The sequence below is a fragment of the Lutra lutra genome, chromosome 17, assembly GCF_902655055.1.
Source record: "Lutra lutra chromosome 17, mLutLut1.2, whole genome shotgun sequence".
Lineage (NCBI taxonomy): Eukaryota > Metazoa > Chordata > Mammalia > Carnivora > Mustelidae > Lutra > Lutra lutra.
In genome coordinates this window covers 27,740,999-27,766,488 of record NC_062294.1, presented here as the reverse complement: position 1 = coordinate 27,766,488, position 25,490 = coordinate 27,740,999, and the positions used below count along the sequence as shown (strand labels likewise).

Here is a 25,490-nt window from a genome sequence, read left to right as displayed (position 1 = left end):
AAGGGTTCAGCACTTGACTACAATAACTCACTTAAAACCCACAGCATGCAATGAGGTGCTATTATCATCCCCATTTTACAGATGAAGACAGAGAGGCTAAGAAGGCCTGGTCTCCAAGGGCAGGTTCAGCTCCCAGTGTTGCTGTCTGGAAGACCTGAGCAGTCTTCTCAGGGTGCTCAGAATCTGCTGCTTCTAGCCCCACTGACACCACCACACCATGCCCGCCCCCGGCAGTCTGCAGTTCTCAGGGACACCGGGGCCAGCCCCAGCAGGCTGAGGTTCCCTGGGCCCCGGCTGCTTGGCATTGCGAACTGTGGCCTCTCCCACTGCGGTGGAGGGAGGCGGGTCCACCACCACCTGCCCCCACCTCCGTGCTGGGAGCTACCAGCTAAGCCACCATTGACCCTATAGCCTTGAGCAGACCCTGTGCCTCACTTTCCTAAATTGTATGATGAAGAAGCATAGATAACTGCAGTGAAATCCTTCTGTGCTCTCTGTGGCCTCACTTCTGGCTCTCCCGCCACCCTCCTGTGGCTTCCCACCACACCCAAAATAAAAGTCTAACCCCTTTCCATGGTCAGCGGTGCCCTGGGTGCTGGGGCGTCCCACACTGGCTGCTGCTCAGAAAGGGCCTCGAGCACAGCCCGCCCGCCCGCTTCCCGCCCTGCTGATGACCATCACTGTGTGTATCCTTTCCTCCCCTAACCTGCGTCCTTAACTTTAGATGTACGCCTTGCCCTGACATTTCCCTTTTCTTCCATGCCCCCAAATTATTAAAAACAGCTGCTTCTAATTAATTGAGTGAAATCATGGAAAAACACTTTTTTCCTATCTATAAATAATTCCACCTCAAATTTTTCTGGGAGAATAAAATGCTGTGGCCAGCGTCCATCCAGCACAAACCCAGGGCATGTCATCTAGCTTCCCAGCTTTAGCTCATGGACCTCCCAGTGCCATTTCTGGAACTCCCCCTAACCTGAAACAGGACCACTGAGGGCCAATCAAGGTGAAATCCATGGAAAAGGGCCACAGGCGTCATAAGGAGCCTTCACCTACTAATTCTGCCACTTCCGGACTATTTCACATGACTTCAGCCCCACCTTTTGGGTGGCCAGCTCTGTGCTCAGGCCCATGGCTGGGGTGGGGTGCACCAAGAGAAGACACAGCTCCTTCCCCAAGAGGGGAGCACAGTCTTGCATTCCAGACTGACACAACGAAGCCCATTCAGCAGCTGACTGTGCTCCAGAGCCTAGGATAGGACCCCAGAAGAGAGCCAGGAATGAAAGCTGGAGCAGAGCCTTCCCAGAGCAGACACTCTCCACCGTCATGTCCTGGGGCATGAAATGCTCTACGGGCACGCCCAAGGAACCCTCTCTTACATTTACTGCAAGGTGCTGTACAGATGCCATCATTTTCTATAACACGGGCAAGGTTGGGAAGCCCAGCCTAGAGGCAGCAGAGCTGCAGTTGGCATCTTAGGCGGCAAGGCCTTGGGTGAAGCCTTCACCCTCTGGGGCCAGAGAGCCCTTCGTGATGGTAGAACTTGTTAAGTGCTTGCCTGCCAATTGCAGCATTTCGGAGTGAGATGGTACCAGTGACCTCAGATATGATCACATTCAAAGAGAGGCAGAGATGGGGTGTGTGGCCTACCACTGACCCCCAGCCCTTGACTCCAGCAGCCCCTGCTTATCTGTCACAGCACTGAGCCTCGCCTGACTCCTCTCGGGTAACCAGTGCCCCAGGGAGCCAACAGCTCCATCAGAGTTGGTCCTCAAGTTGAAGCCAGCTTCCCACCTCTGGTCGACCTGGTACAGCTCCCTTACGTTACAGAACACAGCAGAGGAAAGCAGCCTGGAAGGCCGCAGCAGGGAAAATACTTCTTTATGCCCCAAGTCTCCCAGCCCCCTGGTACAATGCTTTTTTACTCTTTACCTACCAAGTTCATCTGTTCAGCAAATGTTTACTGAGTCCCTGCTGTGTGCCCAGCTCAGTGGTACATCCTAAATGCAAGGAGTCTGGTGTCGCAGGAGCTCAGGGTCCAAGGAAACACGTACCCTAGAAGGTGGTAAGAGCTACTCAGTACTACCCTTATTCGGGGCTGGGGTGTGAGGCTGAGATCCCGTCACTCCAGACTTCAGTGAGCCCCTTGTCTCTGCCTCACTTGTTTCTCAGGGACATGGCCCATCAGCTGGACACCTGTGTTCTGTTCTCTCCTTGCTCGAGTCCTTGCCCCCAGTTCCAGTCTTGTCTCTAGGGATGACCAAGACCTGTGGCCGTCCCAGGCAGGCAGAGCACTTGTCCCTCTTCGAGCTGGACATCTCGAGGTGTTCGTCATTTATTCTGCGGATCCAGGGAGAGACCTTGATTTTCTATTAATGAAAATGTGTTTCTTTACTGTTCAAAATAAGGGCTCTACTAGATGCACTGAACATAACATCACTTTTTTTTTTTAATTTACATTAACTTTTTGGGACCTGAGCCCGTGTGGACATAACTACAGAGTTAGGCTCCAAAGTTGGTCTACAAGTTCCTTCTCTCTCTCTCTTTTTAATGCTGGCAAACATTCTCCACTTTAGTGAAGTTCACGTTCTTTCTTCAGTTTCCATTTGCAGGACAGGTTTCCCCCACTACGCAAAAACAGAGCATTCTTATGAAACCTTTTGTAAGCAAAGACATAAAGCAAAGAAGCAATTACTATGAATTTATATGGGAAAAGTTTTGAGCATTTGCAGACGCCCAAAATAACCTTGTTTTCAGGCGTTTCTGATACGTTGAAACGCGTCTTGCTAATGGGCACACAAAATGAATGGCAATAGCACGGGCTCAGAGACACGTTCAAAGCGATGGCGGCTGAGATGCGGGCTGCAGTTTCCAGGGAAGGAGCCTGGTGGGGCCGCTCTCGCTCTCTCCTCAGGGTACGTGTTGCCTCTGTCAGGGCTCCCTGCAAAAGAAGTGCTGAATGCTGGTTTTGCTTTGCGCCTTTTTTGTTTGTTTGTTTCTGTAAAAGTGAAAATCCTCCTCGGATGACTTCCGGTTAGAGAAAACAGGTGCTAACATGGGTCTTTCGTAAGAGAGAAGTGGCATAATGTGAACTTTGGAAAAGCGGAGGATCCCTATGTTCCAAGCCAGACAGTCTCTTTAGAGGAATATCAGAGGGTTTGGAATTGAGAGGCGAGAGCCAACACCCCTTCACCCTGCAAATGGCCCCGGCCCCGGCATGACTCAGGTGCAGAACCTCTCTGAGCGCCCATCTCGGACTGGCTACGAACGGGTGCATGTGCATTCCACACACAGATGTGGTTGTCGTTGCTCAGCTGGCAGAGGGAGGCCCTGCGGAGGAGGCTGCCTCCCTCTGCTGGAATAGGGCCAGCACACTTGCCTGCAGTTGCCCTGGAGATGTCCAGGACAGGTGGGGGTCACCCGGCATCATATTTCCATTCATACCTGCGGCGTGTTGGCTCATCACCGGTCTGTCCCATAACCTCACTTTTTTCCCTACATTGCCTGTTGAGCTGAGCAGTGACCTTGAGGGTAGGCTTTGGGTGGTCCTTTCTCTGCTTTCTTGCCCCACCTTCAGCTCCTTGTGCTATTGGGCCTCCCAAGGATGAGGGGGTGGCACCTGGTATCCATCTCCACTTATGGCCTAGAATTCATTCATTCCACAAGCAGCACCTCGTGAATGAACCAAATGGGCAACAGGGCAGATGCGGCCCTACCCTCTTGGAGCTCACCATCGTTCTAGGAAGAGAAAGAGTCACCGAGGAAACAAATATACATAATTACATGTTGTGATAAGTGCTATTCAAGAAAAGAAGACTGGCAAGGGGACAGCAAGGAGCACCTGCTTCAGAAGGGAAGGGTGTGGTCAGGAAGAGCTTTCTCTAGGAGTTATATTTAAACTGAGACCAGAAGCCCTTGCTCAGGCAGCACATATACTAAACTGAGATTGGAAGAAGAAGCAAGGAGCCAGTCTTGCAGACTTGAGGTAGCAAGAGGAGCTGTGCAAAGGCCCTGAGGTGGAAATGAACTTGCACGTGTGTTGCAAAGCCTAGAAAGGGGGCAGGGTGGCTGGCAGGTGGTAAGTGAGGGCAAGGGTGCCTCAGAATGAGGTTTAAGAGGAGGCAGGACTCAGATCCTGCACTGCTTTGTGGGTAGAGTTCGGAATGATGGAGAGAGAACCCCTGCTTCCAGCCCGAAGTAGAGCCCATTCTTGGAAGCTGTGTTAATTTGCTAGGCCTGCCTAAACAAAATGCCATAGACTGGGTGGCATGAACAATAGGACTTTATTTTCTCACAGTTCTGGAGGCTAAAAATCTGAGATTTTAGTGTCATCAGAGGTGATTTCCACTGAGTCCCCTCTCCCTGGCTTGTAGATGTCCGTCTTCTCCCTGTATCACATGGTCTCCCCTCTCTGTGTGTGTCCTAATCTCCTCCTAAGGACACCAGCCATAATAGATTCGCTCCCAATCTGAAGACCTCACTTTAACTTAATTACCCCTTTAAAGAACCCCCCGACCGCCAAGTACAGTCACATTCTGAGATACTGGGTGGTTAGGGCTTCAATATATGAATCCAGCAGGGAGGGGGGACACCATTCAGCCCATGATGGGAGACTTCCCTGATGTGCTCCTTGAAAGTAGGTTGGGGTTGTGGATCAGCATTTGTAAAATGCCTTGGGAGCCCGGAGGAAACCCATCCTAAGCAGCCTGCCCTCTCTGGTCCAAGGAGATGATTAGCATGTTCAAGGGCGTCAAAAACTTCATGGCACCAAACAGACTTTCTTACCCACGACTACTTAGAATCCTTGAAGGAGAATTAGAAACCTCCCAGGTGTAACTCAGTGGCATAATATAGGGTCCCCAGTGGCCCACACTTTGGGGACGCTCCTTCAAGTACGCGGGGCAGGGCAGCGGGCGGGAGCAGGAAAGCAAGTGACAGGCTGAGTGAGGAAGGGGCTGGGCCCCCAGATGAATGGCTGGGTAAAAACTGACCGGGGACAGTGCTGGCCAAGCCAGCCAGCCTCTGCAGTGTTCCATCCCAACCCCTAGCAGAGCCCCTTGCCTGGCAGAGAGGTCCAGAAGGTGTTATGGTGAATTAAACAGAGGAAAAACCCTCAACAGACATCCCAGGAAAGCTCACAGATCAGTGTGTTCAGCCTCCTGGGGAGCTGGGGAGTGTTGGAGGGAGCAGCTAACGCCAGTGGCTGGAGGATGGAGGTGCACACAGCCAGCAGATGGGCCTCACGTTACCTCCTGCCCCCGCCTTATGCCGAAGGTAAAAATAACTACAAGGGGAGAAATGTCCTAGAGAAATTACCTTGAAATTCGGAAAACATGAAGCCTGGCTCCATCTAATTAAGATGACATTTTGCAAAGGGGGGGTTAGGGAGAGGCCTGGGTGGCATTTTAAATTGCAAGCTGATTGTGCAGCCTCTCTAATTTTGGTTCTGAACAAAGTTTCCAATTGGAACAGAGGACCGACTTCAAAGGCATCGCCTACCGCTGGCCAGGCAAAGGGAGTGAAAAGAGCAGCATGGGGCCTCTGGGCACAATGTGGCTGGGACTGGAGCAAAGGCTTGGGGCCGCAGGGGGCCACAGCCCTCGGAAGCCTGCTGCGCCTTTTAGGGGATCAGTGGACCCGCTCCTGGGAGGAGAGCTAATTGAAGCAACGGCCTTGCCCTTGAAGAATGAGCTTTTGTCCAGCCTGGGCCATCTTAGGGGCACTTACTGGGCAGAGCTGTGGCCTGGACTGGCTGTAGGCATCGCCCCACCCCAGTCTCCCCCTGTGCTATAGAAACAGGCCTGGTTCTTGTGTAATAGCCCCCAGCATCCTCTTGGGGAGGGGCCACTCCCTCCTGGGACTCCTCCCTGCCAGCCTCTAAGGCCCAAAAGGAGGACAAGGCCCGCCCCTTCCCTCCCAGACTCCTGGAAGAGGCACAACCCCAGTCCCTTTCAACTTGGAAGGTGGGAGGGCCAGGGGCCAGCTGGCCCAGGGAGCCAGCCACCCAAAGCGCAGGATACGGTTCTGCTCTCTGGATAGAGTCGCTCCAGGTATGATGCGCAGGATTCCCTCAGAAGCTCCTTTGTGCCCCTCCTTTTGCGCACCCTGGGTTAGCTCACAAAGACAGCTTGACCAGGCTGACTTCCGGTTCTGTAACTCTCTCATATTGCCGATACCCATCTCTATGCATTCATATCCATCTCCATGCACACACGCACACCCACACGGCATGCTTTAAGCCATGCCCGGTTCCCAGAGCACACCCATCCAGACCCTGGGTTCTCACGCACCCTGGATAAGAACACAGCGTGGGGAACGCAGTGACCTCATGCCCCTACCTCCCACTTGCTTCCCCTGACTTGTCCCCCACCCTCCTGATTGCCCACCAGGGTCTCTGTGCCATCCATTCCCTCCGCTCTACATGTCCCTGTCTGCGAAGGTCGCTACCCAATTCCTTCGAACGGAGGGCGGCAGGGTGGTGAGGGGGCTGAGAGGCAGGGGGTAATGGAATGAGTTCCAGTAGGGCAGCCTTGGTTCCAAAATGTGGGAGCCGTGGAGGGCTGAGGTGTGAGTAAATGCTTTCTTGACAGTAGATTAAAGAAACAGGCTGGAGGCCAGGAGACCGGTTGGGCTAGACCCCTGCTGTCATCCACAGACAAGGGTGACCTTGCAGGGAGATGGGGAGGGTCTGAGTTCAGACCTTTCTCAGGGCAAATGACAGTTCTTGGGAATCAGACTGGCTGGAGGGACAGAACAAGGGAAGAGAATGGAGCTGGCTTTGGGGTGTCTGGTTTGCGTGACCGGAAGCACAGAATTACCACTGCACAAGGGCCATGTGTCCCCGTGGAGTGGCGCGGGCATTCCTGGGGCTGTTCCTACAGACCAACAGCTTTCATTGGAGGACTTTTATGTATTAAATTAACACAGAGACCTCTGATTTCATGGATGTTATTGTTTAGGATAAACTGATTATTTAAAATTAGTCCATTTGAGGTCATTTTTTAAAAAATTAAGGAAATAGTCACAGTCATGTGCTACTTTGGCAGCCATCACAGGACTAAGACGGGAAGGAAGGCAGTGATGGAGACAGTGGCCCAGGAACCCAGGTGTAGGGGAGAGGGTGGGATAGACTGGGAACATGCTGAGCCAAGTGGAGGAGCCAGTAAACCCACCAGAGGTCAGGTGGAGCCACTCAGCAGCCCCCTGCACAGAGGAGGATCCGCTGACATCCCACCCAGGGAGAAGGTGTTTGAGGACTGAGCCTTCTCAGCAACTTAAATGTTGGGTAGAGGGACAGAGGCCCACACGGGAGACAGCCCACAGTAGACTCACATGACTTAGAAGACAGCACCTTGACCAGGAAGTAGCATCTATAGGACCCAGCATCCCGAGAGAGGAGAAGTGAGCAGACAGCAGCAGGGGATGGGGAGGGCAGTGAAAGCCCCCACCGGAGGTAGGCAGGGAGGTGGCAGGACAAACGGAGGAAGCAGGGAGGACGGTGGCTTGCAGGGGGCATTGGTGTCAGGGATGGGCTTAGGATGGGAGGCCAGAGCATTGTGTAGGTGGAAGCTAGAGGGAGAAAGAAGGCCCCAAGGGAGGAATGGTGGGGGAGGGGGTTGGAGGGTCAACAGAAGTGGAGTCAGGACCACATTGCCCATCCCCACTTTTTCAGAAGGTCAAGTCGTAATGTGGAATGAAACCCACAGTGGTTTTCTTTTGGGGGGTTTTGCTGAAGTTAATTTGGTGGCTAGGTGAGGGCCCAGAGGCTTGTTAAGGGGCAATTCTAGATTTGGATTCGGTGGTTCCCTGGAAGGAGTGGTTTTTCCCTGGTCCCCATCAGCATGCCAAGAGAAGAGTCCTACAGCCCCTGCTTGGAGGACACCCACCTCATTGGAGGGGAAGACCCCACTTAGCCAAAAGGCTGCTAGAGACAGGTGGGCAGGATGGGTGTCCCTTCCTCCTTCCTTCTGTCTTCCCTGCTGGCCTTGGTGCTGGGCACTTACCTTTGCGCTCCCCTTTAAGAGGACATTGGCAGCTAGGAGACCCGAAGTACCCATGACAACAAAGCTCCTTAGCAGGCCAGAGGCCCTGGTTCTCCTGCATCTGTGTCTGAGCAGTTTGGGCAGTCATCTCAACAAAGTTGAGGCCACAAGTTGGCTGATGGGGGTGGGGAGACGGGGGCATCTGTCAGGACAGAAAAGCAGGTGCCCTGTCCCTTCCAGTGAGAATGCTACACGCTCCTTGGAACCTGCAACCACCGGTGAGCCCATTCCCTCGTGGAGCCAAAACCAGGGAACAAGGAGGGAGGCTGAGACAGAGAAGGAAACAGGAAGTCTGTGGCCGAGGAGACCTGGGGCCCACGGTGTGCCCACTCCCACCCTGTGCTGTCCCCAGGAGGCAGTGCACGCTCCCAAGAAGTCTGGGTGATCCTCCAAGCCCCACAGAACCCCAACCCAAGGCCCTGCTGGTGGGAAAGAGTCAAAGCCAGGCAGAATGGGGGGATGTTCCCAGCCCGCTGCCTAGGGCCCGGAGCCGGATTCATTGCTCCATTCCGAGTCCCAAGGACACACCGGCTGGGTGCTTGCTTTATGCTGCTTGCTGTGGGAAGCTGCTCCCCAAGTGGAGGAAGTGGGCAGACTTAGCTAGCATGCTGGATGCACATGTTGATTTCTATTTCAGTAGTTCTTAACATCAGTGCATATTAGAAAAAGATAAAAACTGGCACACTTGGGTGACTCAGTCAGTTAAGCGTCTGACTCTTGATTTCAACTCAGGTCATGGTCTCAGGGTCGTGAGATGGAGCCCCATGTTGGGCTACGGGTTCAGTGTGGAGTCTGCTTGAGATTCTCTTGTTCTCTCTCTCTCTCTCTCTCATTCTCCCCCCTGCCTCTCCCACTGCTTGTGAGCCTGCACACGCACTCTGTCTCTCTCTCTCTCTTTCTCAAATACGTAAATAAAATCTTTGAAAAAAAAAACTAACCTATAGAATATACTTCTGAATATATTATTGTTAGTGATACTACATTTCCTTTCTCTTAAAATAAGTTTAAGTAGGTATAAGTCCAAAGAAAATCATGAAGTCAGTTGTGGCACAGGTGGTATCCAAACCCAGCCGAATTTTCACATCATTTTTGCGCATCTGCTGTGTACCCCACAGGGGTTCTGCAGATGCAGTGGTGAACGAAAGTTATGCCTGTGGCAGGTATGTGAGTGGCTGAGGCCCAGGAGGCGCTGCTCTGGGGCCCCCTTTCCTGTTTGCAGGGGAGAGGAGCGGGATCACAGATTTTTTGATATTCCAGAAAACAGGCCTCTGCCCTTCCCCGGCTCTGAGAGGGCAATCTGTTTCCTGTCCAGGAAGCAGGAGAGGAGGAACAGTAGCAGGACACAGAGACAGGCCACCCCTGGCTCCTATCACGATCATCCCCAGCGTTTCCTGGCTCAAACGCAACAGAAGGTTCTTTTCTGCCCATCTGATAGTCTAGGGCAGTGCTCTGGGTGGGTGGCTCTCCTCCGCATGGTGATTCATGGGCCAGCTCTTTCCATCTTATGGCACTACCGCCGCCCAGGACTTTGTCATCACGTGCACTCAGGGAGACACACTTACATCTTGGGAGGCTTGGCCGACAGGCGACGCACTTCACTTTCATACTCCATCAACTCTAGTTCAGTTACAGGGCAGGTGGTGGCCTGCAGAAGGGTCTCTAACCCAGCGGCCACGAGAGGGCTGAAACGAAGCCCACCTTCCCCTTACCAGGCTGTGTAGCCTGGAGGAAAGAACTCCTTTTTCCTAACCCCGACAGAGGTGCTATGGGGCTGGCTTCTACCCTGGCTGGGACCAGAGCAGAGGACGTGGGAAAGGAGAGAGAGGAGACAGAGGGACAGAAGAAAGCAAGAGTGGTCTGGGAGGGGAGAGGAACCTGAGCCCAGGAAGCACCAGCTGGCCTCCTTTGAGGCCCTGCCATTTCAGATTGTGAGGGCTGGCTTGAGCCCCTGCACACCTCATCCCACGGGGGTAGGGGTGTTCCACCGCCCACCCTCTCCTCAGTGAGCCCTGTGCAGCAGACTTGAGCCTCAGGCTCTGAGGCCCCTGACCACCCTCCCATGCCCAGGTCTGTGCAGCTAGGGCCTTGTCCTTACCCCATGCCCTTGATCACCCAGGGTCAATGTCAGGAAGACAAGGACAGCAGGGCCTCAAGGGAGGGGAGGCCATGTACCCTGGTACCACGCCTTGGAGAGAGCCTCTGAGGTGGCACCCAGGATGGAGCAGCTCTCATCCCTCTGGCCCCGAGCTGCCTGCAGACCCCACGGGGTGCAGTGCTCCATCCTCCCCTCACTGCTGACCTCACGTGAGAGACAGGCCCCCTTCACCCAATTCCCACCCTCCCTGCCCCATGCTCCTGTCTCAAGACCAGGCACTGGGGGCCGGGGAGCCGGCCTCCAGCCTGGTCCCACCATGCCTTCCGCCTCCAGCCACCCCCAGGGTGGCCCACTGGTGCCCTGCCCAGCCCAGCTGGGGCACAGCCACGGCTGCCACTCTGCCTCACCAGCGTTTGGTTGACGAGACTATTTGTCACCCTTGTTTTTTACCACCTGTTGCCATCCCACCCACCTCATGTGTAAACAGTGCCAGCATCAACATGCTAACACTGGGTCCCGGAGTGGGCACTGCCTGGGAGCACTGTCCCCTTAGCGGTGGGGCTCAGGGAAGCCCAGGGTGGCAGCCTTCCCAGACCCCGCCCTCAAGGAGAAGCCAGGAGACCAGGACTCAGGCCGGCGCTGCCCCCAGGCTTGCTGGGTGACCTCGGACAAGGCCCTACCTCCTTTACCCAGGCCTCAGTTGTGCCCCCAGAGCATGACCTGGGAAGCAGGGCTGTGCAAGCTCTGGAGCCAGAGAGCTGGTGTTCAAATCCCAGCCGCACCAACCTGCCAGCTGAGTGACCTTGGGCCATCTCACAGCCCATTGACCTCTGGTTTGTCTCTTTATAAAAGGACCAAACGGTAATACTTACGAACATTAAATGAACTAAAGTCCACGGGAATGCTCGCTAAATATTGGCTACTGTGGTTATGTCTCGGGACCCCTCCTTGGCAGGCATGTCCGTGAGTGTGTCTCTGTGTGGGGGACGGTATTCCCAGCTCCAGTGCTCACCCTGGACACAGCAGTAGCCTGGACTTGCTGATCCTCTGGACCCGGTTGGTTTGGCCTGCCCTGGACCCTCACCCCAGAGGTTCCTCCTGAACCCCAGCGCTGGCAGCTATCCACCACCACTGGCAAAAACTTGCAATTCTCCATTTTCTAACCGAGAGGTATTGGCTGTGGCTCTGTGTCCCACCTCTCAGCCCTCGGGGGGGTGGTGTGACTCAGTCACACTTATGCAGGTGGAGCCCTCATCAGCTCCCTCTTACCCTGCTGGGGGAGCCCCCATGCCCGGGGTGGGGGATGTGTGCTGCCCTTCTGTGCAATGAGATGGTGCGAGTGCTGAGAGGAGATGGTGGACAGAGTCACTACGTTTACTAACACAGCTTCGCCGAGTCAGAACGCGATTCCTTCCTCTCGGTCAGCCTGCGAAGCTCAAGAAGAAAGTTTCAGGCTCGCGCTAGTATCCCCTTAACACCTCTGAACTCTCCCCCTTGTTAACAAAGACAAAACAGCTTCAGGCCGAAAGCCTTCAGCAGGCAGCGGGATCCTGTGAGAATTTAACGTTAGTGTCAGCTTTCGCTGTTGTCGTTCTCATGGGTGTCTTCCATTTTTGAATACTTCACGCAGGCTTTTCATTGACTGTAAGGATATGAGGCTTATAAAGCACAAAGATGTGTCCAAGAAAATCAATAACTGGTAGTCATAGATGAAACAGGACTTTTGTAGAAGTTATAAAGATGCTAGGGGAGAATGTTTGAGAAAGAATGATCTGGTCTAGTGGTTCTCAAACTTGTTGGTTTGGGGACCCCTTTAAACTCTTAAAAAATTATGGAGGACCCCAATTTTCTTTATGTAGGCTACAGCTATCAAGTTTAATTGCATTAGAAATGAAAACCAAGAGTGCTCACTTCAGCAGCACCTATACCGAAAAATTGGAATGATACAGAGAAGATTAGTATGGCCTCAGCACAAGGCTGACACGCAAATTTGTGAAGCGTTCCACATTTTATTTTCTGCTTCTGTCTTGTTTTGTTTTGTTTTTTTTTTTTCCCTTTGGGGAGGGGGTATTCCTAGAACAGTGCCTGGCACATAATAGGTGCTCAATAAATATTTGTTTGTTGAAAAAAAATGAAAACCAAGAAAAATCTTAAATCTTCATTCATTTAAAAATAACTATGATAAACCTATTACACATAAACAACATTTTTATGAAAAATTATGCTGATTTCTAAAAATGTAGTAAGAAGAACGTCATTGTTTTGTATTTTTGCAAATCTCTTTAATGGCTGGCTTAATAGAAGACAGCTTGATTCTCATATGTGCTTCTGCATTCAGTCTGTCATGATTCGTTGTTTTGGTTGAAGAATAGGAATCAAATTTGGCCCCACATAAACACATATTTCAAAAAGGAAGGAATGTTTTACTAGCTTTTTCAGATAATTCTTCTTTGAAACTTACCCAAACTGGACAAGGGGTGGTTTCTGAAAGGATGGTTGCAGTCTGAAACTATAGCAGGGACCCGTCCCTGTGCTGTCACATCAGAATCCCTCAGTCTCTTTGACAAATGTTGCTGGAACAACTGGGACATCACATACAAAAAAAAAAAAAAAGTCTAAATACAGGCTTTCCACTTTTCACAAAAATTAACTTGAAATGGATCACAGGTAGATCTAAATGTAAAAGGCAGCACTATAAAACTCCTCAAAGGGAATATAGGAGGAAATCGAGATGAACTTGGATCCGACGATGACTTGTAGACACAACACCAAAGTCACAATCCATAAAGGAGTAGATAAACTGCTCTTCATAGAAATTTAAAACTGCTCTGTGAAGACCGCCGTCAAGAGAAGAAGAAGAAGAAGCAGGGGCCAGGACAAAATATTTGCTAAAAGCATGTTTACTAGAAGACTGGTGTCCACGATAATCAAAGAATTCTTCAAACTCAATGGTAAGAAAACAACCCAACTTAAAAAAAACTGGGGCCAAAGATGGGGCGCCCGGGTGGCTCAGTGAGTTAAGCCACTGCCTTCGGCTCAGGTCATGATCTTGGGGTCCTGGGATCGAGCCCAGCATCGAGCTCTTTGCTCAGCAGGAAGCCTGCTTCTCTCTCTCTCTCTCTCTCTCTCTCTGCCTGCCTCTCTGCCTACTTGGGATCTTTCTCTGTCAGATAAATAAATAAAATCTTTAAAAAAAAAAAAATGGGCCAAACTCCTAACAGACACACCGCGAAAGAAGGTGTACAGATGGCAGAGAGCGTACAGCATCTCCACATCATATGTCATCAGGGAAATGCAAATTAAAACAACAAGCTACCACTATGCACCTAGTAGAGTGGCCAAAATCTGGAACACGGGGCTCTCTCTCGTTGCTGGGGAAACGGCAAAATGGCGCCACACTTTGGAAGACAGTTTGGCAGTTTCTTATAAAATGAAACATACTCCTCCCACAGGATCCAGCCATCAGGCTCTTCCATATTGTCTCCAAAGATGTGAAAACTTTTGTCCGCACAAAAACCTGCACGTGAGTGTTCATAGCAACTTTATTTATAACTGCCAAAGCTTGGAAGCAACCAGGATACCCTCCAGCAGGTGAGTGGAGAAGGAAACTAGTCCATTCACACAATGGAATACTATTCCACACTGGAAGAAAATGAGCTCTTAAGCCACAAGACATGATGGAGGAAGCTTCGATGCACATATTACTAAGTGAAAGAAGCCGATCTGAACAGGCTGCCTACTGTATGATTCCAACTGTGCAGTAGTCCGGAAAAGGCGAAACAATGGGGACCGTAAAAAGATCAGAGTGGTTGCCAGGGGTGGGGGAGGGGAAGGGATGAATAGGCAGAGCATGGAGGGTTTTTAGGGCAGAAGAAATACTCTGTGTGATTCCATAATTCTGGATTCAGAGCATTATAAATTTGTCCAAATCCACAGAATGTACAATATCCAAGAGTGAACCCCAAGGTTAACTACAGACTTCGGGTGAGTATGATGTATTCACGTCGGATCATCCTTGGCAACAAATGGACCACTTTGGTGAGGAATGTGGACAGTGGAGGGGCTGGGGTTATATAGGAAACCTCTACCTTCCTCTCTGTTTTGTTGTAAACCTAAACCTGCTCTTAAAAAGTAAAGTCTCTTGAAAACATCCATTGATCTGCTTTGCGCTTTGAATGGTTCTCTTAACCACGCATGATTTTTTTTTTAATTTTTTTATTTTTTCAGCATAACAGTATTCATTATTTTTGCACCACACCCAGTGCTCCATGCAATCTGTGCCCTCTACAATACCCACCACCTGGTGCCCCCAACCTCTCACCCCCCACCCCTTCAAAATTCTCAGATCGTTTTTCAGAGTCCATAGTCTCTCATGGTTCACCTCCCCTTCCAATTTCCCTCAACTCCCTTCTCCTCTCCATCTCCCCTTGTCCTCCACACGCATGATTTTTTAACACCATTTGGGGCATTTGGAAAATGCTAGTTCAGAGTTACACGGATCTTCCAAATGTTGACACGTTTCAGCACACAGGATTAAAACTCATGTTTGTTAATGTCAACACCCACCTCATCAGAAAAGCCTCCAGGTACTGGGAAGCTGTGAAGATCATGATGGTAAACACAGATTTTCCAAAATTCTTTCACTTGAAAGCTGGAATTTTTTTTTTTTTTTCATTTTGGTGACAGATATATTCGTTGTTTTCCTTGAAATGATGGGCTCGCTTGGTTTGTTTTTAGAAATGTCTTCCAGAGACCAGATCAGAATCACCATTGTCTGTCTGTCAGGCATTCTTTTAAATGAAAGTGGTGTCCCACGAAGAAAGGCACTATTTTCACTGGCAGCTCAGTCTTGCAAGTGCTTTTCCTCCAGAAAACCATCGTCCTTTGGTTTGCAGAAGCGTTTTATGCATGCTTCCCATTTCATCCCACAGAATATTAAAAAGTTGGGTACTCGGGGTAGAGATCGCTCTTTAATTCGTGATTTTTACTACTTCGTCAAGGGCATTCTTAAGTAAAAGTGGCATCTTCTGTGACTGGCCACGGGAATGCGTGGTGGCATCTGGGACAGTCTGGTGGTCCTGCTTCCGGCTCAGGAGCTAGTGGTTTTCTCTCCTGTGGCTTTTGCACCGTCAGTGCAAGCTGTGATGCTATTAGAAAAGCCAAATATAGTGCCTTAGCGTCGTCCTGAACACAGTTTTGATCTTGTGGACCCCCACAAGGACTTTGGAGACCCCCAGGGGTGCAACCCACACTTTGAGAACCACTGGTGTAGCCAATCCCGTCCTCACGCCTTTGGGGACCCTGGGACCCTGAGAGGAGCTGAGGCTTGCCCAGGGTCCCCGAGCAGGTTGGAGGCAGGGCCACGTCTTCTGACACCTGAGGCACTGCTCCGGGCCATGTCCCTGAGATCCGGGAAGGAGGGTGACATGCTCCTTTTTGAACAAAGGCGGTATCTGATCAAAGTAATGCTAAACAAGTGCCTCCAGCAAGGGGACAAGGAGACAGGAAGGGGTATCAACGAATAAGCCTGGGGAGAGGCACCAGTCGGCCACACCTGCCCTCTTCCAGATTTGCCGGCCTTCTTCCAACCCCTGCCATGTGTGTGGTGGTCCAACTTCCATCTTCCCTCTTCCATAATTGTGTTGCTAATATCTCCCAAGCAAGGCGGCTCTAATTAAACCATCATCACTTCGTGTTCTGACAAGACGAGGTTGGCCATTATCACTTTTCTTTCCCTTTGACTGAGCTCTGTGTGGGTAATTTTATTCTGCCCTTGTTCGTTTCTTAGAAATTTAGCCTCTCCAATTTTAGTTCTTTTCTCCTATCTTAGAACATTGTGCTCAGGAGAAAGGCGGCAGAGGGTGAGGGTATCACAGATTTGGAAATTTCTGTCCCGTTCACCTTAAAGTTTATTTTTGACTGAACAGTGCCTGCTTGGTAGTTCAGCTGTCCCCCACACCTCTGTCTAGGAGAGACACCCAGGAGGTAAAGCCTGGCAGGTTCTGGACCCTCCAAGGGGAGAAAGGCACCAAGAGAAAGTGGTTGCCATGTCGTGCTGTCCCAAAGTGGGTGATGACGGGACCTCTGGACCAGGGTGAGTCTCCACTTCATCCTCGAGGATCTGAGGTGATCAGAAGCCTCGGTGATGTAAACATACCATCAACTCCCCGCCGAGGGCCCTGGCAAGCCTCTGTCCTGCATCTCCCCATCTCTGCCAGTCACCTGCATGGTCTTCCCATCTGTGCACTGGCAGGCCTCCTCCACAGGTCTCACCCCACTCTGCACCGGCCTCAGCACCTCCCCACTCAGAAGCTGTGGACTGACTACCGCCCTTTACCCTCCCGTGGCTCTCCCCAGCCTCGCACTGGACACCCTGCAGGGGCGGCCTTGGGAGACAGATGAAACAAAGCAGCGCCATCTGAGAGCGGCAGAGCTGGGGCCGGGAGGGGATGGGCACTGAGAGGAGGGCAGGGGAGGCCGAGGGAGAGAGCGTCCCAGGCCCCGCACTCAGGGAGCATCAGTGTTGGCTCTGCGGGACTCTGACTTTCAGAGCTGTCCCAGCAGGGGACCGAGGCTGCCTCCAGCCCTCTCAACACGGAGGTGCATGCGTTCACACTAACCTGCTCAGGACAGATGCCCTACAAGATGCAGTCTGTGTGGGCGCCCCTTGGGCCCCCTGTGTAGGCAACGTGGCTATTCCAAGTCTAATGTCTAAGGGCGACATGGACCTCCAGGCCTCAGGCCCAGCCAGTGGCCAAAGAGACTCTGACGTCCTCGAGGACACTCCCATTAGGGTCTCTGTCTTCCCTCTTTAATTCCCTCCTCAGGGAAGACCCGTCTCTGGACTGTGCCCTGCGTCCTGGGCATGGCTGACCCGAGTGCCTGTCCCCCGGACACACCTCTCTCACATCCCCACCCCCACCCCAGTTTCTCCACCAGGCCCAGCACTTACTCAGTGTCCTCCTCCCAGGAGTCAGATTGGTTAATATGTCCAATGCCCCCACTGACTACAGGCTTGGGCCAGCGAGGTCCAGGTCCTGCTGGCTGGTGGGTCCCCCGCCCCCAGCCTTGGGCTCAGCAAAGGAAGACATCCGGCCAGCCTGTGGGGAAGAAACAATGACTGGGCTAGCCCCGGCTCCTTCTGCCTCACTTGGGCTGGGACCGGGGTAGGACCCCATGACCAGTCACAGGGGCTGACGGATGGTTTCGAAGAGGAAACATTTAGGTGTCGAGCGCTGGAACCAGTGAAGGGGTCTCAGAGGACTCAGCCTACAGTTTCCACCATAAGCCCCAGCTCGATGGATCATGAGCCAGCAGAAAGCGCTGCTTCTGAGTAATTCAAAGATCCAAGGGTTTTGAGGCTGCAAAGACTGTGATCCTTCAGAAAACCCCGGCCTTCTCCACCTCCGCAGGAGGCAGCCTAAGCCAGAACAGAGAAGGTTCTCAGAAGGGCTTAGGACAAATCCCTGAAGACTGCAGGCCCCTGACAAAGATGGGGACCTGGGCGTAGGGAGGGAAGGACAAGGGGGCAGTTCTCCCCTGCTGTGTTTGGGGCACCAGCTAACGGGCTGGGGGGATTTAGGCGGTATGTTCTTTTTTGCCAAACGCGGAAGTTCTTGAGGCCGAGACTGCACTCATTAGTGGGCATATAATGGTTAAATGAGTAAATGGGTGGATGAATGGGTGGGTGGCTAGCTAGGTCAAGGCGGAATGAAAGGAATGGGCATGGCAATGAGTAATTAAAGGACAGACAGGTGCTGTTGTAGGATAGAAGAGAGGCAAAGGGACAGGTGGGTGAGTGTGGAAGTGAGTGGATGGATGAACGGGGTAGCTGATGGGTAGATGATGTAATGGATGGGTGGATGGCTGAGGGGGTGGCTGGGTGACATGTGATGGGTAGGCACCCTCAATAGCTAGTATAGGGATGTGTGGAAGGATGGATGGATGGGCAGATTTGATAAGAAGTGAGATTAGAAACTACCAAATCCTTGGCTCTGCTTCAGAATCTTTCTGGGGACCCAGGAAGTTTCCCTTCCCTAGGGCAAGTGGTAGACCTGTGACTTCCCCCAGCTTCCCCCAGAGACCCTGTGAACAGACAGTGTGCTATAGACACAGGCCTTGCTAAAACCCGGAAGCCCAAGTGAAGAAAGCCCCAAGGATATCTGGCCCTCAGCCACTACATGCATGTAGGGCCCCCACGGTCACCACTCACAAACACACTTCACAAACGTCTCAGCTGCCCCTGGTGTGGCAGCCCCTCCCTGAGGCTCACAGTTTGGGAGCCATCTGCCAGCCCAGGGCCAGAAAGGTGGGCCCCTGCCAGAGGGGTGAGGGTGTGGCCCCCTCTCCACCCATGGTCCCAAGGCCCTGCCGCAGACAGGAAGCGAGGGCTCTCCCCTGGGTGTGCGTGTGAGAGAGAGCACAACCACCCTGCTGCCTCAGGGGTCCAGGCTTGGGTGGGCTGGGCCAACAGCTGCGGAGTGCCCAGCCCACCATTTTCCACCTGCCAAGACTGCAGTCAGAGGCCAGGCCTCCAGCAGCTGGGGTCTCTGTGCCTCTTCCCCTAGAGGAGCTGGGAAGACATCCCCGCAGCCTGAGGGAGGCAGAGACACCCACTGCGCCCGGCCCTGCCCGGCCCTGCCCTGCCCTGCCTGGCCCTGCCCTGCCTGGTCTTCTGCACTCAGGCTGTCCGAGGCGCTCCCACTCTGTGTGCTCCTGCCCCCTGGCGGGGGCCCAGCTAACTGCAGCACACAGGGCGGGGTGGGGCGTGGCCAGGTGCTGGCTTTTCCCTGCCCCTAAAAGACTGGGTCCGTGCGTGTGCATGCGCGTGTACACCCGTGTGTTCACACTTCACTTAGCCTGGGAGATTAGAGATGGAGCAAAACTCTGAAAGATCCAAAGCAACTTCTCAAATGAAAGGGGTTATTATTATAATTACTGTGATTATTGTTATCAAGACGATCCTGCTTGCCTGAAAAGTCTTGTACAAAAGCGGGCTTATTTTATGTCAGCTTGTTGTTTGTGTCTGGGGGACTTCATCTTAGCTTATAATAACGAACATGTGCAGGGCTCTTTATGCTGCAAAGCTGCGTCATGTCCCTAGGCTGTTTTCATCTGCCCAGACGGCCCTGGGAGGGGGGATCTAATCAGGGAACAGAGGCTCAGAGAGGTGCCGTGGGCAGTCCCAGGTCACAGGGCTCGAAAGCTGTGGAGCCAGGATGTAAACCCAGGTCACCTGACCGAGAAGTCCTGCTCACACCCCCCAACACCCTTTGCATCTCATCTCTTGAGGAGATGAAGGGAGAGGCTCTCTGTCGCACCTGAGCTCCAAGCCCTTTCGCCGCTGTCTCTTGAAAAGTGCACAGTGCCCTGAAGAGAAGGTAAAGGTTTGGAAGAACCAAGCATTCAGTTAAAAGTGCAGTTAGCCCCCCTAGTTTCAGCTGATGAATATACCTGGGCACTTCCAAGCCTCCAGCAGCATCTGGCAGGTGAATGGAAGGATGGGTTGTTCGTTCCAGCCGCTCAGCTGGGCTGATGCCGGCTGTCCTCGGTCAGCACCCCAGCAAGGCCCAGAGAAAATCAAGGGATTGACTCAAGTAACTGGAAAGCCAGAGGTGTATGTGACTGCTTCGACAAATGTCCTGGGGCTGTTTGGGCTAGTGGGCCTGCTTGTAGTCTAATTTAACAAATATGGATTCTTTGTCTATCCCAAACTGTTCACTGAGGCCAGCGGGATGATTGGCTGGGCCTAGACCATGTGTCCCCTGCTGGAACCAGGGGACAGAGCCAGCCCCACCTGAACTGCTCAGGCCAGATCAGAGGAAGTGCTCTCTTTCAGGGAAGCTGGACTCTAGGACCAGAAAATGAGGGGATGGAAGGCATCTCAGTGGTGAGGAAATGGGATTGGGGGAAGGGGTACATCCTCACTACTGGCCCAGGAGGAGACCTGGATGGGAAGGTCAGGCCCAGTGTGAGCACCTTCTCCGGGGTCCCTGAAAGCAGGCAGACAAAGGGACAAGGGACTCCGCTGGGTCTATTAATTGCTTGTTAAGCTTGGCACCAGCCTAGCTCCCTCTGCAGGGTCCCAGAGCAAATTGGCATGGTCCTTCCTTCCCTTCCAAGCCTGACCCTTCATACTGTTCCTTCTTACCTTCCAGTGAGCTGGGCTAGGACCAGTGCATCCTCCACTCTGGCCTCAAGGACAAGTCCAGGGCTCTTGACTAGAGGAGAGCAGGGAAGGTTGCCCTTGGCCTCAGGCTATCCTCCTTATTAGCTGCCTGGTCTTGGGCAAGTTCCCTTGCCTCAGAGCCTCAGTCTCTCTGTCTGTTAAACAGGATGGCTCCCTATAGAGTTACCGTGATGATTAAATTAGCTACAGATACTGTTGAAATCAACCAGATAAGAAGAGTCAGGGGACAGATAGGATGGAGTGAGAAATTGGGGCCATGCCTGATATTTAAGTGCCAAAAACCCTTTTGTCCCATAAACGTCACTGAGCACCAGCTATATGCAAGGCACGTTGTGAGACCTAGGGAACTGTGAGAAATCAGGAACCTGTCCCCGCCCTGAGGAACAGGCACACATGACACCACCAGCTGTGCCTGTGGCCAGTGTGCTGTCAGGATGTGCCCAGGCACAGATCAGCTGGCCAACAGAACACCCTGAGGTGGGATAACCCTGGTTTGCCTGGGCAGCAGAAAGAAGGGCTGTGTGTTTGGACCCCCATGAGAGGGGAAAGGTGCGAAGAGATTGGGACAGAGAGCTAGGCAGGCGCTGGAGGCCAAGGTAATAAGTTTGGAATTTAGGTATGATGAGAAGCAATTAAAAGAGTTTAAACAGAGAGTTATTGTAACCATTAGGATTAGGTTTGACTGTGAATATCAGAGTCCTGAAATAATGATTTCAATAATAAATTTATTTTAAATTCTTTAAAAATGTCCAGAAGGTTTGGGGTGTCCATAGAGTTATCAAGGACCTAGGGCTGTTTTCTACTCTCTAGGGTATGGACCTCATCTTCATGGTCCAAATTGGCTGCTAGAACTCCAGCCATTACAACCAAGTTCCAGCTCCAGGAATGAAGAAGCGAGAGAAAAGGGTACAACCTGCCTTTCAAAAGGGTGCTCTACTTTGGTTGACCTCTCATTGGGTGGAACTTGTCACTAGGTCCCACCTAGCAAGCCAAGTGAGGAAATGCAGTCTTTTATTTGGATGTCCGTGTGCTCAGTTCTTTTTCTAAGGAGAATTGATGTCACACTAACAGTCTCCTGCTGGCTGTCATGCGAGGAACAGACGAGAGAGAAGCCAGGGAGGGAGGGAACCCTTGGGAGAGGGACTGAGGGCAGTCAGGAGAAAGATGGTGCTGGCTTGGCCCCAGGGACATGTGTGAGAAGATGGGGAGAAGTGGTGTGACTGAACACAGCTTTGATGGAAAAACCAGCAGGACACCGGACCTGGAAGGGAAGCAACAGAACCAAGGGCGATGCCTAGTCTGTGTCTGGGCAGCTGAGCTGGTGGTGGTGCTGGACGCTGAGCTGGGGGAGACTGGGCAGAGACAGCAAGGGCAGCTGGGGGAGGGTGGGGGGCGCCACCAGCACAGGATCCCCGTCCCCACTGCCACACTTCTGGGATGAGAGGAAGCCAGGAGGACAGCTGCAGCCCCTGGGCTGTCCCCTGGAGGATGCCCAGCAAGCCAGCTGTCCCAGCCTTCCCCACACTGTACTGTCATCCTGCTGGAATCCTGGGACACGGCGGGGGGAGGGGGCGGACAAAAAAGGGGGTCAAGAGTAGCCGTGGTTTATAAACCCAGGTCCGAGGGTGTCTTCCGCCCTCATGCACATCCTGACTCCCTTCTCACAGACCCGGCGGAAACCAGGAAGGTGGGGCCCAAAGGAGGAAGTTGGGAAAGCTCTGGCCAAGTTCACCACCGCACCGCAGGCCACACACAGGACAGGCAGCGGGCACGTGGAGAGCTGAGGAAGACCGAGGTTTCCCAAGGTCACCCAGGCACTTGAGAGCAGAGTCAGCATGTAGGCCCCTGATTCATAGGCCTGTTTTTAGCCCCAGGTGGAGGCAGCACCCCAGCTCACCCACCCCGCCTGAGTCACTGCCTGCCGAGGGCACCCATCACCCAGGCACCAGGGCCAGCTTTCCAGGTCCGTGCCCCAGGGGAGGCTCAGAGGCTGCAGAAACTCCTCTCCAGCATGGTTCAGAACCTGGGGGGCCAGCCTGTCTTGGGGGCAGCCCTCCGTGTCAGCTGTGGGCGGAAGGCTGGGATCTCTGGGATGGGACCCCGAGGACGCTGGATCAGGGCTGGCATTGTGGGCTTGGCCGGCTAGCCTCCAGGCCAGGTGTAGCTTCCTTCCCGGGGTAGACGGCCGCCAGAGCTTGCCCCTCTGCCTTCCGCAGTAGACAGGCCTCTGACGCGTACACAGCTACCTAGCTGCTCAGCTCAGTTCTGGAAAGTCTCCACAGAAGGCTTTGGCCCCACTTACCTTTTGTATAGAATCTGTTGTCAAACACGGAGTGCCCAGATGCTAAACCTCATCTCCTTTGTGTCTCTCCCACCCAAGGAACACCTGCAGATTTCTAGCAATTTCCCTCACTTCTTCAACCACCTGCCAGGGGTGAAGTCGTCTGTGTTTCCTCTAGCTCAGAGGACTGGGGGCTGGAAGGGCTTGAGGGTAGAAGGATCAGCTAGTGATGAAGACCCAAGGCCAGAGGACCCCTGAGGTCAAGGATATGGCAGGCCTGGGGCATCCCACTCCCAAACCCCAGCCAGGGCTCAGCCCCACCCACCACAGGCTCCAGCCCGTGCATGCTGAACTGGGGGGAAAGGCAGCCAGAGGAGGGGACCCTGGAATGCCAACACCAACTGCCCAGCCAGGGTAGATGCTGCAAGCCCCACTCTGCCCTGCACCCACTCAGCTCCCTGGACCTGTCTTGTCTGGGGCCGTGCCGCAGAGAGGATGAGGGGCCCGAACCCCAGGACACTGGCCTGCTTCCTTCTGCTAGCTTCGTTCTTGGGGGCTTCCTCAGGAGCAAGACACAGGTCTTGGTGATACCGCGGACTCTAGAGGCGCATCCTCTCAGGCTGGCCCTACTGAAAAATCCCATAACTGGCCCAGAGTAGGGCATGTAACCGCCAGCCCCCTCGTGGCTTCCTTGCCTCAGCTTCCCACACCTGCCACCCTAGGCCCCTGACCTGCACTGGGAGCTGGCCTGGGCCCCGTGGGTCTGTGCACATGTGAGCACGAATGAGCCAGTGGGGAGCCACCCCCGCTCCTTGCCCTTCACTCCCAGCCTCTCCTCTTCCCCGGCCACTAGACATCTCCCGGGGGGCGGGCAGGCAGCAGCCACGAGGCAGACGTGTTCTTCTGAACCCTTGGGGGGCTTGTGCTGAGGGGCCGCATGGTGGGGTCAGGAGAGTGACCTGGGGCAGGCCTTGTCATGGCAGAAACATGGGAACACTCTGTAGGTAAGGTCTGCCCAGGGCTTGGGCTCCGATGGGCACCTTCTTGTCCTGGTTTGGGTTCCTCGAAAAGTTGACCTTAAGACAAGGAATTTATTGGAGAGGTCATTTCAGGAAGCACCAAGGGACAGGGTAGGTGACCCAGGAAAGGGAAGGGAAATGAAAGGAGCGCGGATGTTCATGCAGGGCAGGGGGCAGGCATTGGGGCTTGGGGCAGCCACGGTCCTCTAAAAGCCTGGCAGACGCATCTCAGAGTCACCTCTCTAGGAGGGCAAGGAAGCCCGGCTGTGTGCGCACCCACTCCTGCCCATCCCGAACACTAAGTCCCAAACTGTGCAGCCTGCCACACGGCGGGAGCAGAGGGCCGGTGAGGCCGGGCCAGGAAGCTGGCCCTCTGCAGGGACCCTGTGAGGCAAGTGGGGCAAGTGCCCAGGTACGAGTGAGGTGCACCAGCTCCCGCTCCCATCTCGACGTTAAAAGCAACAGTTATCTCCAATGGAGCGCAGAGCCTATGGTTCGCGCCTGTTGCCCTTGGTGTGGACCCTGCGTGAGGCACCCTTGGCCCTCACAGGGACTGCTGGACAGCTGCTCTCAGAACTTGTGGGTCTGATCCCAGAGTCTGGCCTTGGGGTCAGAGCCTCCTGATGCTGACTCCCAGCTCTGTCACTCCCCACCCGCGAGCATAGGTGAGTGCCTGCCTCTCTCTGGCGCTCGGTTTCCCGACCTGTAAAATGGGGACAGTAACACAGAGACTACTGTACTAGTTAGTGATGGCCACAACAGTACAAAGAAACCTTCCCGAACTCGGTCACTTGCAGTAAAAATTATTTCTTTCCACGGGGCAGGAGTTCAGCCTGGGATCAGAGACCCAGGGTGCCTCTGCTGGGCTCCGTGTGTCCCCCATCCTCTTGCTGGGATGAACGGGGGAGCCCGGGCGTGTTCATGACGATGGCGGAGGCCCCACAGGACAAGCGGGGTCATGCAAGGCCTCAGAAGGGCAGGCTGGGGAACTTCCACATCCTTATATGGGCCGGAGTGTGGCCCACAGCCGCTCACAGTCAAGGACAGAGGAACTGTGTCCTGCGTTCAGGGGGCAGAAATTGCAAAGACAGGAAGCGAAGGGTGTATGGACCCAGATGGGCAGAGAGCCAGGCCCATTACTGCACCCTCCCCCCACCCCTCCAGGAGGCACTGTGTGTGTGTGTGTGTGTGTGTGTGTGTGTGTGTGTGTGCGCGCGCGCGCGCCCAGGCGCGTGCTTTGTTGGCTGTGAAGTGCTCTGTGTATGTGCAAGGTGCTGGGCCTGGGGAGGTCCTGTGACTGCTCCAGGAGCCCCTGCGTCTCCAGAGACCACTTCCTTCCCCGTCTGGGGTTACACGTCCGTGATCCATCATCTCTGAAGATGGGGACCCTGTGTGGTATCCCAGAGAAGGGGAAGGGGGAAGAGGCCTGCTCGTTATGCCATGATGTCCGTGCAAGGGCAGCAGAGTGTCGGGCTCCCGGGGCATCCTGGGGTACCCGCAACCGAGGAGGAGGGGGAGAGAGGCAGAGAGAGGTGAACTCCCTATCTCTCTATTCACCCTCTGCCCTTCCCTTGTTTAACCAGGACTGGGCCTCTCCGGCCCCCAGGGAGAGGTAGGCCACAGGTCAACAGCAAATAAGTAACTAAAGATTAATAAAATTAAGTTTTGGGGGCTCCTAAGTGGCTCAGTCAGTTAAGCGACTGACTCGATTTTGGCTCAGATCACAGTCTCAGGGTCATGAGATCAAGCCCTGCGTCAGGCTCCTTACTCAGTGCAGAGTCTGCTTGAGTTACTCTCTCTTTCCCTCTGCCTCCCCACTGCAAATAAATAAATAAAATCTTTTAAAAATTTTTTAAGTTTCAGC

At 53.4% G+C, this 25,490-nt stretch overlaps 1 protein-coding gene and 1 non-coding gene across 2 annotated transcripts in view; both read left to right on the top strand.

Annotated features, from left to right (window-relative positions):
* LOC125089264 (guanine nucleotide-binding protein G(o) subunit alpha) overlaps window positions 1-25,490 on the top strand; it is a 155,155-nt gene that overhangs the window by 115,377 nt on the left and 14,288 nt on the right. The window lies entirely within an intron of this gene.
* Window positions 12,041-12,149, top strand: LOC125090042 (U6 spliceosomal RNA). The gene has a single exon (XR_007124152.1). It is a non-coding gene; the product is annotated as a U6 spliceosomal RNA (small nuclear RNA).